Source organism: Cavia porcellus, unplaced genomic scaffold, assembly GCF_034190915.1.
Source record: "Cavia porcellus strain 051 isolate PalLab524CR breed Dunkin Hartley unplaced genomic scaffold, mCavPor4.1 scaffold_19, whole genome shotgun sequence".
Classification (NCBI taxonomy): Eukaryota; Metazoa; Chordata; class Mammalia; order Rodentia; family Caviidae; genus Cavia; species Cavia porcellus.
This window is the reverse complement of record NW_026947502.1, coordinates 46,976,173-46,990,653: the sequence shown is the minus strand read 5'-3', so window position 1 is coordinate 46,990,653 and position 14,481 is coordinate 46,976,173. Positions and strand designations below refer to the sequence as shown.

The window sequence follows — 14,481 nt, the reverse complement described above, 5'->3', positions numbered from 1 at the left end:
AGTTTGTTCAAAGTGAGTAATCTGTAACTATTCAATATTCCATGTATTCATTATTCTATCATTTTTCCCTCTAAACTTTCATCTGAACAGGACTTTTGGTTTTTCCAGAAGTTCTTCCCCTGTACTGCAGGTAGAATGCCTGCCTCTTCTGTCCCCACAGCAATTTCTATGTGTTGTGTAGAATTCCTGGTACCGCAAATCATAGTTTTGTGTGTATGTCTATAACTGAAATGTAAACTTTTCCAGGACTTGAGGTCAATGACTCCCAATTTATTCCTGGCTTCTAATGAGGGGCTTGTCACAAGAGACATGCAATTAGTGTTTTTAAATGAATTCCACAGTTTTCCCACGTCTCAAAACAATGAGCAATGTATCAACTACTGTTAATTCCATTTTTTTCTGTTTTTTTGAAAGTCTATATGATTTCTATCTTTTTTTTTCTGTTTTAACTTTTTAAGTAAAAAGTTAAAATTCTAAGAACAACAACAGTATCACAAAACCTGATCTAAATTTTAGTGACACCTCAATTTCCACCTCTTCTGCAGGGATCATCCCAGCTGGAGGGCAGCATGTAGTGTGACTGATAGCATCAAAGACACTGAAATCTTTATTCGAGTTCATCTCTCCATGCACTAATAGGTGACTCCTGCTTTTTGAGTCTCATGGTCTTCACATATGAAGTAACTTGGGTACTGTCTTCTTCTAGGGGATAGCTCTGGAGGTTAGATAAAATGGTGATGCTTTACTGTTGAAAACCCACATTTACTTCCATCTTAACTCGCAATCCTCTTAACTTCTCCTGTCCCACATATTCCTCCTGCCAGTCTGCTTCTTTTGGAATCCCCCATACCTGTTCGCTTCTTTTCTCTTCATTTGTTCTTGAAGCTACTGGTCAGACAATGGTACAATCACTTGGGTCTCTTCCCTATGACCTACAGCAGTACTTTGAATAAAATAGATACTCAAAAGGAGCTGTCAAACAAGGACTTGAGTGTTGGAAAAGTTGATTATTCCTGAATGAAGACAGAGAGCTCAAGAGGGTAAATGGTTTTTGATTACAACTGGCTACACACTCATATTTGTCAGAAGTCTTAGCAGAGTATTTATACAAATTGAGCAATATGTAAACAATTTGAGATACCATTCTAAAATACTGGAAATTACCTGAGGGGGGAAAAAACAGTTTATTTTTTCATCTCCCAGTCACTATCTACTTTTGAAGTTTCAGACTTATGATGTAGACTGAGACATAAAAGAAGTCAGTGGCTGTATAAACTCAGCTCAGAGGTAGGACCTGGAGACTCATGGTGATGGAGAACCATGTACATGTGCTGGTAGTAGAAGCCCAAATTCACTCTCTAAATCCAGGACTTCCCGCCTCTCCACATTGACTTGGGTACTCATGTCTGTACTAAAGGAATGTCGTCAATCTCTCTCAGCCACTGCTGTCTAGACAAATTCTAAACCACTCTTAGAAAGTCACAATATTACCTGTCTGGTATTCAGTCAATGCTTGGTCAACTGAACCCAAGATCTATAGTTCTGTGGATTCCATCCTGCAAAATCAATTACTGCAGCTCCAGGCTTGATGAGCAGAGGTTCTTCTCTAGGCTCACTTTTTTTCACATCTAAACCTTGGTCCAGAGCCTTCATGCAAACTTGCTGTTTAGACTACATCACTACAGCCACCAGCCCTATGCAAAGTGTGGGGTCCAAAGTTGCAGAGCTCTCCAACTTGATTAAACATCCCTGACTTCTCCAGGGAAAGGCAGCCCTAATCTACAGCTACATAATATTGTCCTGCTTTCCTTATGACCATTCATTATCATATAATTATTTTGGTACAAGATGTGATCAAAGTATATGGTGAATGTTTAAATTAAAAAATATTATTACAGCAAAAGATGCTGGTGTTAATCTCACTCAAAATCCCCCACTCATTTTTGAATACATTCCATAATTCTTGTCATTTTTCTCAAGAAGTTCTGAGACTCTTCTTTTGTGCCTTTATGAGATGTGATCAAAAATATAGTGAATGCTGCTAAGTGCCACCCGATTGAAAGGCAGGCTGGAAACAAAAGTCACTCTGTCCTTATCCATCCTGTTCATCAGATCTGACACTAGGTGTGACTCTGGTTCTCCTTCGCAGTGAAAATCACCATGAGAGGCAAATGTGATGGGTCAATCCAGAACAATGAGGCAACCATGACAGTGCTATCAAAGACAGTCAGGAAAGAGGAGCTCCAGAACTACTTCAAAAGACAGCAACAGCAATAGGAGAAGCGTGTCTGAAGTGAAAGGAAATATTCTGAGGGAGTTAATGGCAATGTACCTTTCACTGTGATACATTTAAGTATTTAAACCTTCGCTATATCTTTCACGAACACCTTTTCCATGTCCGCGTGAGCTCTTTGGATCCCAGGCAGACAGTGGTGAACCTCACCACTAAAGAACTTGGTGCAAGGCCTAAGAATGACTAGAGCGTCTCTGCAATTTTTCCTGCTTTGTTTTATATATTCAACCCTTTCCATTCAATTGGACACTTCTCAGTGACATTTGCATATGTTCAATATTCTCACGTTAGCACTAAAGCAGACACTGACATCCTCATCTCAGCCTACCCCCACTGCTTCACCTGGCCAGCAGTGGCCAGCTTACCTAAAGAGCATCTTTAGTGCTTTCCCTATGTCACTTCTCTCCTTCCTCTTGGACATCTTAACGTCTGGTGTCTGACCACTCTGTACCATGAAAAGGTCTCTACCAAATGATTACAACCCTGAATGTTTCTAGAAGTTCAGAAGACTTCCAGTTTAGGGGAGCTTGATTCCTCAGCAGTGTTCAGCAATGTGAGACAGCCTCTGCTCCCCCAGCACCCTCTCCCATGGGTATCCGAATGCAACCCTACTGACTGCATGCTCTCCAGCAACTTGTATCTGCCTTCTTATTAGAATCACTACCTGGAAAATTAATATGCCAGCTCCCACCCAGAGTCACTCTGTGCACCCCAACAGTGATTTATTTTTCTTGTTAGTAAATAATGCTATTTGACATATGTTGGTTATCCTGTCTTCTGACCAGAATATATGCTGTGTGACAGCAACAGATGCATTCATTTTGAGACATTCTCCAAGTCGCACAGATACCAAAGCATCTAGCACACTGGCTCCTAGTGAAGTTTGTATCTCGATCCCAGATTTTTCCTCTAAATTTAAGACCTGTGAGTTAAATTGCATACTTGACATCTGCTTAGATTTTCAAGAGTGATCTACATTAACCATGCATGAAAGTGAACTACCCCAAAAGATGCTGTAGGAGAAATATTTAGATCGCCTTTGGACTGGTGATGATTTTTTAGATATGACACAAAATGATACCAAAGTCAGAAAGCATTAAAGATAGTATTGGTAAGCAATATTTCTTTGAAATTAAAGTTTCCTGCTCTGACAAATACACTGCTAAAAGAAAAGAAAGATAAGCCACAGAATGGATGGAAATATTTGCAAAAGATATGCCTGATAAAGGACTGCAATCCAAAATGTACTAAACATTCTTAACACTCTACATTAAGAAAATTAACAAAAAAATGAGTCGAAGTTTTTAAGACACACATCATCAAAGAAGACACACAGATGGCAAATAAGCATAGGAAGAAGTCTCTTACATTGTAAGTCATCAGAGAAATGCAAATGAAAACTATGAAATCCAAATAGAATGACCAAAATCCAAAACTCTGACAGCACCAACTGCTCCCATTTCTTAATGATGAGAATGCATATTGGTCTGGCCACCATGGAAGATAGTTTGGTGCTTTTTATGTTATCTCAAAGTTAATTTCTTGGAATTTGCCAATGGAGCTGAAAATTTATGTCTGCACATAATTATTGATACCAAGTTTCCTTATAATTACCAAAAATTGGTGACAACCAAGGTATTTTTCAGTACATACATGGATAAATAAATTGATAAGTGCCAGCAAAAGAGCATTACCCAGGGTAAAATCAAATAACATATAAGTTCATAGAAAGAGAGAGAATAAACATATATGCATATTACTAAATAAACAAAGCCAATCTGATAAAGCAACATACTGTAGGTTTTCAATCATGACATTCTGCCAAAAGCCCAACAATAAAAACAATAAAGATATCAGTGGTTGCCAGGGTCAGAGATAAAGGAGGGATTAAAAGGGTTTATCCCTCAAAACTTTTACGGTATTGTAAAAACTATAAAATACTGCACCAGTGGCTAGATTTCATTATACGTTTGTCCAAACCCATGGAATGTACAGCACTGAGTGAATTCTAGTGTAAAGTATAGACTTTGAGTGATGTACTAGTATGCCGATTTTAATTCAGCATTTGTAAGACATGTACCTCTCTTATATACATATTAACAATGGGTAAAGAGGTCATGTGTAACGTAAAAGAGTCACTTAGGCTGACTCTGTACCTTCCTCCCAATTGTACAACCATGCTAAAACCATTTTACTAAGAGGATGTGGTTAAGAAGGTGACACCTCCATATCCAAACTACTAAAAGAGAAAGCCACTTTAAACCTTGTTTCTCTTGCAATATTACTTAATGTGGCAAATGTTCTATAAATGACTTCTACCTATCTGAAACCTCCCTGGTCAGGTGTTTTTTCCAGGAAGGCCTTCTCTAGTAGCCCTTACATAGGCATGCAGCTCCCTTAGCTTTGTGACTTCAGTGAGTATGGACAAAATCTCATGTGACTACTTGGAAAAAGCAATGCCTTCTGTATCAGGCTATGTGCTCTGTGAACGTTGGGCTTGTTTTACTCAAACAGACCTATTACATTGTTTAGCGTTTAGATGCGCAATAGATGTTGGTTGAGTGTGCAACTTAAAAGAAGCTTTAGGATTAAAAATATGAAGGCAGAAATCCATTGATTCATTTTAAAACCATTTTCTTCTCATTTGACTACTCAAAAACATCATAAAAGTGTAGAGGAGTGTTAACACAATGAAATGAAAGTAATAACGTTTCAGCAAAATTCAGAAACACTCAACAACTTGACTCTACTTGCTTTTAAACTCTGAGAGTCAAGCTCTTCTTCTTAGAGAGGAAAGCACAGATTTTTCTCCAAGATTGCTATTTGGGTGTACAAAATTGTATGTGCACGGTGCTTAGTATTTCACTTGTGCGGTTAATGCACATTTGTTAGTGCCGTTACTACCAATCCATGAAGCATGAGGCACATATTTCAGCAGACTGAGGGTAAGTGCACTTACTGCAGGAAGATAAACAAGAACAATCCTTTCCAAGAATTATGACTTTTATTATGCCTTAAATTTAGCAAGATCCAACTGAACTGCTCTAAAATCAAAGTCATCAATACTGGAAAATGTGTGCTCAGGTAAAGATTTCAAATAGAATTTAGGTGGAAAAGGAAAGACCCATAAATGAGGTTCTCAGGAAATGAGAGATTCTTATTCAACTACTTTTTTTTTTCATCTACTCATCAAGGCCTTGACTCAAGACCTAAGTACTGAGGGACTAATACATAATGGGTACAAGTCATGACCATAAATAAGACAGATTTTCTGATCTGATAGGATTTACACTACAGATAATAAAGCTAACTTTCTACCAAAAAATTCAAAGTCATTCAGTCATAATGTTGTATATATATATATATATATATATATATATATATATATATTCCAAATACGAAAATATAACACATTTAATTTTATGATGAAATCTAAAGATGAAAACAGATGTTTACATAGGTTGTTAAAACTAAAGGAACAGATGTTGCAAATCAGTGTTGGAGAAAAGGATCAAAGGCAGCGCACAACAGAAAGTGGGAGGGTAACAAGGGGTCTTGGACAGCTCCATAGGTTAGGAGAGAGGCATGGGAATGGATGGAAACAGAAGGAAAAATAGAGAGTGATGATACGTGGATATTTAAGGAAATAGGTGTTGCTCCGCAGCCTCCACCTACTAGCACCTTCTTGGAGGGAAGATAACGGTAACCCCTCCTTCAATCCATAAGTAGACAGCCACTCAGAGAATGTCGTGTCATTATGCCCATTTTTAAGACCAGAGGACCCATGCATATTTCAATTTTTAGAAAGTTAAGGTCACCCCAGGCAGTGTGACTGAACAATGCATTGGGATGAGTATTAATGTTCAGAATGTGTTCAGGAATAAAAGGATGACTCATGGGCGAGATGTGAGACACACGGGAAAGAACTGGCCTGGGACCACTTTATTTAAGAGCTGCTGAGCTTCCTTCTGGGGATTCCTGTGTGAATGAAAGAGGTCCATTGCAAGATAAAGAGGCAGGACCTGGGAGCTGGGGATTTAGCTCAGCGGCATAAGTGCATGCCTTGGAAGCAGGCAGTTGTGAGTTCGATTCCTGGTACCGGTAAAAAGGAAAAAGACAAAAAAAAAAAAAAAAAAAAGGCAGGACCTGCCCTGTCACAGCAGGGAGCTGCTGGGCATCACACCCCTGAGGGGGGAAAGGGAGGGAACTACTCTGCACAGCACCATAATATTGGAGCCAAGCAGATTTGAGCAAAAATTCTGATCCCATCACTTTACCTTTTCAGACGTTAGTTTATCAGCTGTAAAAGGAAATAATACCAGTTACAGCTGTTGGAAAGAATATTGGTGTGAGTAGCAAAGCTCATCCTAACTAAGCTAGCAAGCAAAAGCTTTTCCATATAAAACTTCCTGTATTTTAAAACATCTGTATGAAAAAGTTGCCTAAAACATAGTGAAAAGACAAATTACAAGCTATAATATATTTTATATATGATATATCAGAAAAAAGTTATCAAAGAAATATGTTTGGCAGTGAGTAGAAAACATTATACAACTAAGAAACGAATTAGCCAAAGAAAAAGAAGCAGGAGTTGTAAATGGACAATTCATAAAATGAAGAAATAAAAAGAACTATAAATTTACATGAGTAAATATTCAACTTCTTTAGTAACTAGGATAATGCAAACTAAAACAAAAATTATATGTTTCTCTTCTACACTGGTTTGGGGAAATGAGTATTGCAATAAACTTATGGAGGATGTTTAAAAGGACAGTTTGACATACATTTTGGCAGTCATTTAAAACAAATTGTAAATCTCCATGACACACTAGTGTGGCTTCTTGTGATCTCCCTGGAGAAGCTGCTCATACATTTACACAGGGAGGAATGAATAAAAATATTTATTAAAGCTTTATCTTTTTTAGAAGTCCTCCAAACACTGGTAAGTTTGTTCATGTGTTTCACCTGGCTTTCCAAAACACAACTGAGTGGTAATGTTTGCACATTTCTTGATAGAAAAGTCCTACTTAAATATGGCCAGTTTCAGACTATCATAGCGAAGTCATTAAAGGGGAAGAATTGTCCATAATGAACTTGTATCCGGGGACATAATGAACTTGGGTAGGACACAAAGCTGTGCACTGTAGTACATATGAATAAATTCTGATAAAGTAATAAAAATACAAGCATATATATGTATCACATTGGTGGGTAGAGTGCAAAAAGCAGTACAAAGAATACATACCATTAACTTTACTTTTAAGAGAGGAGATTTGGCTAATAGCCTAAGATTTCCCTAAATATCTACAAGGAACACTTAGTCATAGAAAACTTAGTTTACAAACTAATAAAGTAATGGAATTATTGAAAAAAGATAGTTGTTGGGGGCTGGAGATTTAGCTCAGCAGCATAAGTGCCTGCCTTGCAAGCAGGCAGTCGTGAGGTGGATCCCCGGTACCGATAAAAAGGAAAAAGACAAAAAAAAAAAAAAAAAAAAAAAAAAACAAGAAAAGAAAAGAAAAAAGATAGTTGTGTTACTTATGCAGCAAAATGAATGGAAAGTAAAATTAATTAATTAGCTAATCAATGTTGGTTCTTCTGCTATTCCATTTCTTGTCATCAGTCTCATTCTTACTGAAAGAAGCAAATCAAATTCACCTATTCTTTCATGAAATAAATTGTTTCTGAGTTTTGACCTTGCTCTGAACACCAAAAGAAATGTAGCAGTGCTGCAGAGAATGCACCTCAAGTTTCTTGAGGCAGTGCATAATCTCCTACTAGAGAAACAGACATTAATGAGCAACATCCGATACATGAGGACAGGAATCTAACGAGGAACAGAGACAGGAGGCTCACAGCAGGCATACCTTGTGACAGCCAGGTGCTGTGGGGAATTCCAAAAGATCGGGAAAGCCCTTCTAGATAGGTGTACTACATGAAGGATCCGAAGCACAGGACGGTGAAGAACAGAGGGCAGAGCAGAAGTGGGAAGAGGTGACACCAAGGAGAAGCACACTGTGGAGGCACACAGGTGAGAGGGCACCAGGCATTTCGGGGACCTAAAAGTCTGCCAATGGAGGGTGAGCAGGGGAGCTGGTGTCAGGAGGCAGTCAGGATGGGTGAGCTGAGCCTCCTGACACAGGTTCTCGTTGGTAATCCAAATATTTTTATGACAGTGGGAGAAAGGAATAAGATCTGTTTATTTTTCTAGGTTGTCTATCATGTGTTTTTTTCTTTTGTTTTGTTTTGTTTTTTACTTGAAAGAGAAGAAATAAAAGCAAAAGTTTCAAGTCAGGCTAAAAGGAGAGTAACAATAATTAGTACATTGTGTGTTGTCATCTTCATAATAATTACTCAGATTCGCTATCTTTATTATTTCTGGAAGATACAAATTCTACCCATCATAGAGGAAGACAATAGAATCAGGGTCTCCACAGAAATATAGTGGAAGAGGGACAGAGGGAAAATAAATAATAGGAATTAACATATAGAAGGAAAGGAGAAATTAATTTAAGTATTCTATAGCACACAGGTTGTGAAAATTTACGACCTACTCCAAAAGATTGAGAAAAGAGTCCTTAGGCTGACAACTCAGAAATTATAAATGTCTGGGCACATGGAAATGCATATTATAAATATGCATTATGTATATATATGCATTATGTAAATATGTATATAAATATACGAGGTAAGTGTGTTTAAATATTATATGAGCTAAATGCATATATATTTTATATATGAAGAGAGGAAAAATTGAGAAGATTAAACTGCCCCAAAGCAAATTACTAATAAATAAAATTTCCTAAAATCATTTTCTATAACATATATTAAAGATTATCTACCATGCGGAGCTTTGGTGAGCTGCATGGGATGTGAACACAGTTTATCTGAAATAAACATAGGTCTCACCTCTATTTTAAGCCTTCCCCGCTCGGGGTAGAATATCCCTAAAACCGATTTCTAGACCCGACAGTTCCCGGAAAACCTCCAATCTCCCTGCTCTTGTTTATCTGCCTTCTCTAAATTTTCCCAATGAAGCCCTTCATTACCCATGGTCAGTGTGGTTTTCTTTGGACATTTAGCTTCATTTTCTTTGTCACATGTCCAGTTTCTCTGTGGCTAAAAATTCTCCTTTCTGTTTTTCTTTTTTAAAAAACTGCTTAGCCAGCAGCACCAGACTTTTTCAGCTGTCATAATCCTCTGGCATCCCTTGTTGGAAGAGGTAGGACCTTGTAGGCAATTGTCCAGGGTCCACAGTCAGGAGGCAAGAATTTAGGAATTCCCCAAGACATCACCTCGGCAGAATCGTCCTATCTGAATAATGGACTTTTCCTCTCACATTCTTCCTTTCCTTTCCTTTCCTCACCAGATCTGTTAATAGAAATGGCTTCTGTGACAAAGGAATCATGCATCACATGTCCTGTGATGGGTCTTAGGGTCTGTTCAAACTGGTAAACACACAGACTTGCACATCTGCTGGGACCAGAGCAGCCTTGGCCCTGGATTCTGCCCCAAATCTTCTGCAGCTCTGTGAAACCTTGCCTAAACCCCTGTGAAAAATATAGGGTGGAATACTATTTAACTACAAAAATGAAGGAAGTAACAGCATTTGTCAGAGCATGGATAATACTAGAGAGCTATGCCATTCTCAGAGGAGAAACTGCATGACCTCATTTCCATGCAGCATCTAAACAGCTGAACTCTTGGGAAAATAAAGTGGTGGTAGCTTAGGGCCGTGGGAAAGAGGAGGCAGAAAAAAGCTGCTCATAGCTACAAGCCTTTTCTTTGGAGTAATTAAGGTACAGTAGTTCCTGTTGTATACTTAGAATACAGTAAAAGTAGGTTTTCAATATTCTCTCATGCATATTGGGAAGGTGGTGAAGCTATTAGTTACCTTGACTACAGTAATACTCTCACAATCCACATACTCAGACATCACATCACCCCATGGAAGAATTTAAGCATAGAAAAGTTATTCCTCAATTATAACCCAATGAAAGTAGAAGGAAAAATACCAGAATCACTGTGCATCACATTATCACACAAGAAATGGCACTAAAAGCAAAATATTCAATATAATGGAAATGGTTAAATAAACTTTGAGGTAAACAAAAACATTTAGCTTATGTCATACTTAATGAAATACTGATACATCTACTTATACTAATTAAAATTAAAATATATTAAATGCTAAATTATGTGAGGAAACATGTATATTTTGACCATTCCAATTGCAAGGAAATAAATGCCTTTCCCACGCACAAACAAAAAATTTTATTAAGGTGAAAATGTCCATTGCATACCATGCTGCTAAGTCGTAACCCCAGCTATGCCACTGACCTTAGAAAATTCATTCAAATTCTGGGTCTGAAAGACTCCCTCTCAAGCTTTAATGCCTCTTTGGTACTAAAACATGGCTGTGTTCCCCATTAAGTTTATTTCCTCTGGTTCCCATTTCAAACATTTCAAGGAAATGATCTTGAGACTCAGTCTTAATGAAAGTAACCTCCCCAGAAAGGAGGATTGCACCATTGTATCTCCTATCACGTTTTTGATTCAGTTCTCATATTCTGCCCTTAGCACTCTTCCCAGCCAAGGGAGGATGCTCTGAAGGAAGAGTAGCAGTGAAACATGGAATGGAGGGGAGACAGTGGAGACCCTGACAAGCGTCCCATCCCTCAGTGCGCCTAGTGCAAACACTGGAGCCTGTGTTGTAATGATACATGATGACAAGCCATAAGAATCATAAGGGACGTTCATGTGAAATTTAATGCAAAGAGTTTTTTATGTAAAATATTTTTATGAGGAGGATAAAGACTATCTTAATGGAAGAGGGAAACTGGACTGGAGAATTTGATGATCTGGTAAGAAGACAAGAAAAGATGAAGTGGGTGGGAATCAGAGGCCATAATCATAGAATAAGCAAAGGCAACTACTTCCTAGGTGAACAGGAAGTAGTCCAGCCTGAGTGAAGGGCAAATGTCTGGGGACAACTAGAAAAGTTTTATTTCAAAGATAAGGCTTAGAAATGTGGTGCTAATGTGTGCTTTGTAATCTTTATCAAAACCTCTCCGTAACTTTTGGTGCTATGAACTGGCATCCGCTCCTTGAATCTCCCTCCTGCCCTTGTCACTTACTGTTTGTTCCCTGTGTTTCTCCTCCTGCTTCCTTGCCTGCGTCTCTTTAGCCTTTTGCCCTGAATGTTCCCATAGCCTCTGAAGGCCTAGGGTGTCTTCTCTTCAAAACTCTCGCATGCTCCACATGCAGTCTTTTGCAGATTCTGGCTTCCACCTCTCTCTAGGTGCTGCTAACACCACAAGAATTAACTTCAGCTTAGATCTTCCCAGGAGCCAGCTCCAAGTCCGTCGTGCTCAGCATTTTTTACATTTTATCATACTCCATTTATCTTTAGGCAACAGAGCCCTTTCTTTCCCAATCCCAACTCAAATTTATGTGAAGGTCCAATCTGTAAAGCATGTAAAACACAACTATACAAATATAACTTAGCTTATATAGGTCAAATGTATAACATTTGCTAAGAAAAATCAATGCAGCTAAGAAGCTATTCTGACATTAAGTTTTAAATCAAAAGAGATTTAGCATTTTTTCCTCACAGCATAAGATATATTTAACATTTAACCATTGTAAGGGTGCTGTTATTTTGTTTGATAAATATTTAATTCATTTCCTAGTTTTCAGTTTTTTGATTTTGCTTCATACTTGTTTCCCTTGGCACTCTTTAAGTGCTCTGAAACTGATTAAGAAAGGGATCAGTTTTTGTTGCTCAGCTCCATCTCAAGACCTAAGGGCTGTTCACTCTTCCTTTCACATGGTGAAGTCAAGTAAGAAGAACAGGGAGCAGGAAGAAAGTGCTGAGACTGCTCAGCACAGGTCACCATGGCTCCCTAATTCTGTCAGTGCTCTGGTCATCTCCAGCTGTGCGCTGAGCAGAGGACTCGGCCGGGCCTGTCTCCAGGGTCTCTTTTCGATGTTAGCCACAGAGTGGGGTGCCCAGCAGCACAGTGTCATGTGGTCAGACATGTGCACCTTCTAAATCCCTTCCACATAGACAGAGCATCAAGTCCTCACTTAATCACTCAAGGAATAGCATGATTTGACCACAGTGATGGAGAGCAGTCAATGACATGCTGCCATTTTGAAAGGCACTTGCATTACCTGAGTCTTTAATAGGATTTGTAAGACAGAGGTCTCTCTGTCATTTTACATAATGACACTAAAGCATCGCCATGGTCTAAAGTCCCACCACTTCAAAAAGGCAAAGCTAGGATCTGGAACCAAATTCTCCAAGTTAGACTCTTATGGTAGGTCTTCCACACATAAACAAAAATATTCCACTTACCATGTTGTTTCAGTGGCTTTCACTATTTAACTATTTAAGAAGTGAAACTGGAATGGCAAGATGTAGCAGCACCCTGCAGGCCCAGTCACGAAGGGCTGTCTGAGGACGCCAAAAGCTCATTTCCCCACTCTGATGGTGCCAGGCTACTCAGGATGCCAAGCCCAGGAAAGAAGGTGGGCTTACCCAGCATGATACCCATGGTTGTGAATGGGAGGTGAGAGACCCAGAAAGGAGAAAAGTTCAAGCAGGAGGATGTGCAATTGCACTTAGTGCAAAGACATGGTTGCCACAGGTCCTGTTCCTACACCCTGGATGGTGTAGTGAATAAATAAAACTTAATGGTGGATTAACAGGATTTGAATCCTTTCCCCATGATTTAACATCTTAAGGAGGGTGGTAAGATCAAAAAGCTTCCCTCTGTCTGTTTTCTTAAAACAGGGAAAAATTTATATAGTGTATCACATGGGGAAACTGTATTGTTTTTTCTTGGTACTGGGGTTCAAACTCAGGACTCCATAGCTTCCAGGCAGGTACTCTACCACTGAGCTAAATCCTCAGCAGAAAGTGTAATCATCAAATAGATTCATGGATATAAAATATTAGAAATTATTTCTACACATGAAACCACTCAGTAATGATTGGCTGAAAGTAGCATTATCAAATTTAAAAGAAAATGCAGACAATAAATAAATATGTAAAAAAATCAATTGTAATATTCGGAAAGGAAACAGAGCGAGGAACTATGTGATAAGAAGTAAAGCAGGAATCTTTTAAAAACAAAATCCTGGGGGAAATGCCTCTTTGAGGAAGTGATATTTGTACCAAACTTAATTTAATTGAGTTAATTGAGGGAATACTAGGAATTATTGGGAGAAGAGCCATAAAGTTCCAATAAGAAAGATTCTCGGGTTAGAAGCTCTGAGTAAGTGAGTAAGGAATGTATGTGGGATGATCACACAAGCCTGGGTGATGGGAAGAGGGCTGATGGTGAGGCAGGGAACCCAGCAAGCAGGTGACACAGAGAAAACCAGGCCCTGCCAACAGGTTTGGATTTTGTTCTAAATCACATGGGAATCAATAATGCTCTTGTTAAGAGCCAGAGGAATCTTGTCTCTACCTCCTGTAAAATGTGCATGTCGATATTTTCACCCATAAAATGAGAAAAACAACAGTGCGTGCTTCATAGGGTGTTTTTAGGCTTGCTAAGGGTCACTAGTCACATGTCACAAGATTTTTTCAGTGATGGACCTCATATCCAGTGGTCCAAAACATTATATTACCTACAGACATAGTTGTCCTATTTTGTGTAACTTTGGTCCATTATGTTTGTAAAATGCTATGAAGCTTCCAACAAGGCATTTCTGAAAACATATCACCATGGTTAAACAGTGCATGGCAGAGCACATGAAGGACTTGGCACTGTGCCTGGGAGACAGTAAGCGTCACATAAGCTCTAGCTGCCATTGTATGTCATAATCCCAGAGGTAGGGGTACAGGAGAATGCTTTGCTGAGTCGTGATCACATATCATCCTGATGGCCTATTAAAGTATCAACGGGTGTGGAAATCAGAGGCTGTGTACCACCAGCAGTGTTGAATTACAATGATCAGAAACTCAACCACCTCAGGAGGGGTGGAGAGGTTACTTTGGAGGGCATCTGGATCTCAAAGTTTCCCTGAGGTATGAAGTATGTGAACTGTTCAGGACAGTACAGTCTTTTTTAAAAAATCACTGCTTAGGTAAGGGGGATGCACTGTCCAAAAAAAGGAAACTCTAATGCCCTTGCTTTGAGCAGTCTAAGTAAAAGGTTGATGTATCCTTCATTGCT

At 38.8% G+C, this 14,481-nt stretch overlaps 1 protein-coding gene across 5 annotated transcripts in view; it reads right to left on the bottom strand.

Moving 5' to 3' along the window:
- Positions 1–14,481, bottom strand: part of Fam135b (family with sequence similarity 135 member B) — a 294,122-nt gene that overhangs the window by 134,675 nt on the left and 144,966 nt on the right. The window lies entirely within an intron of this gene.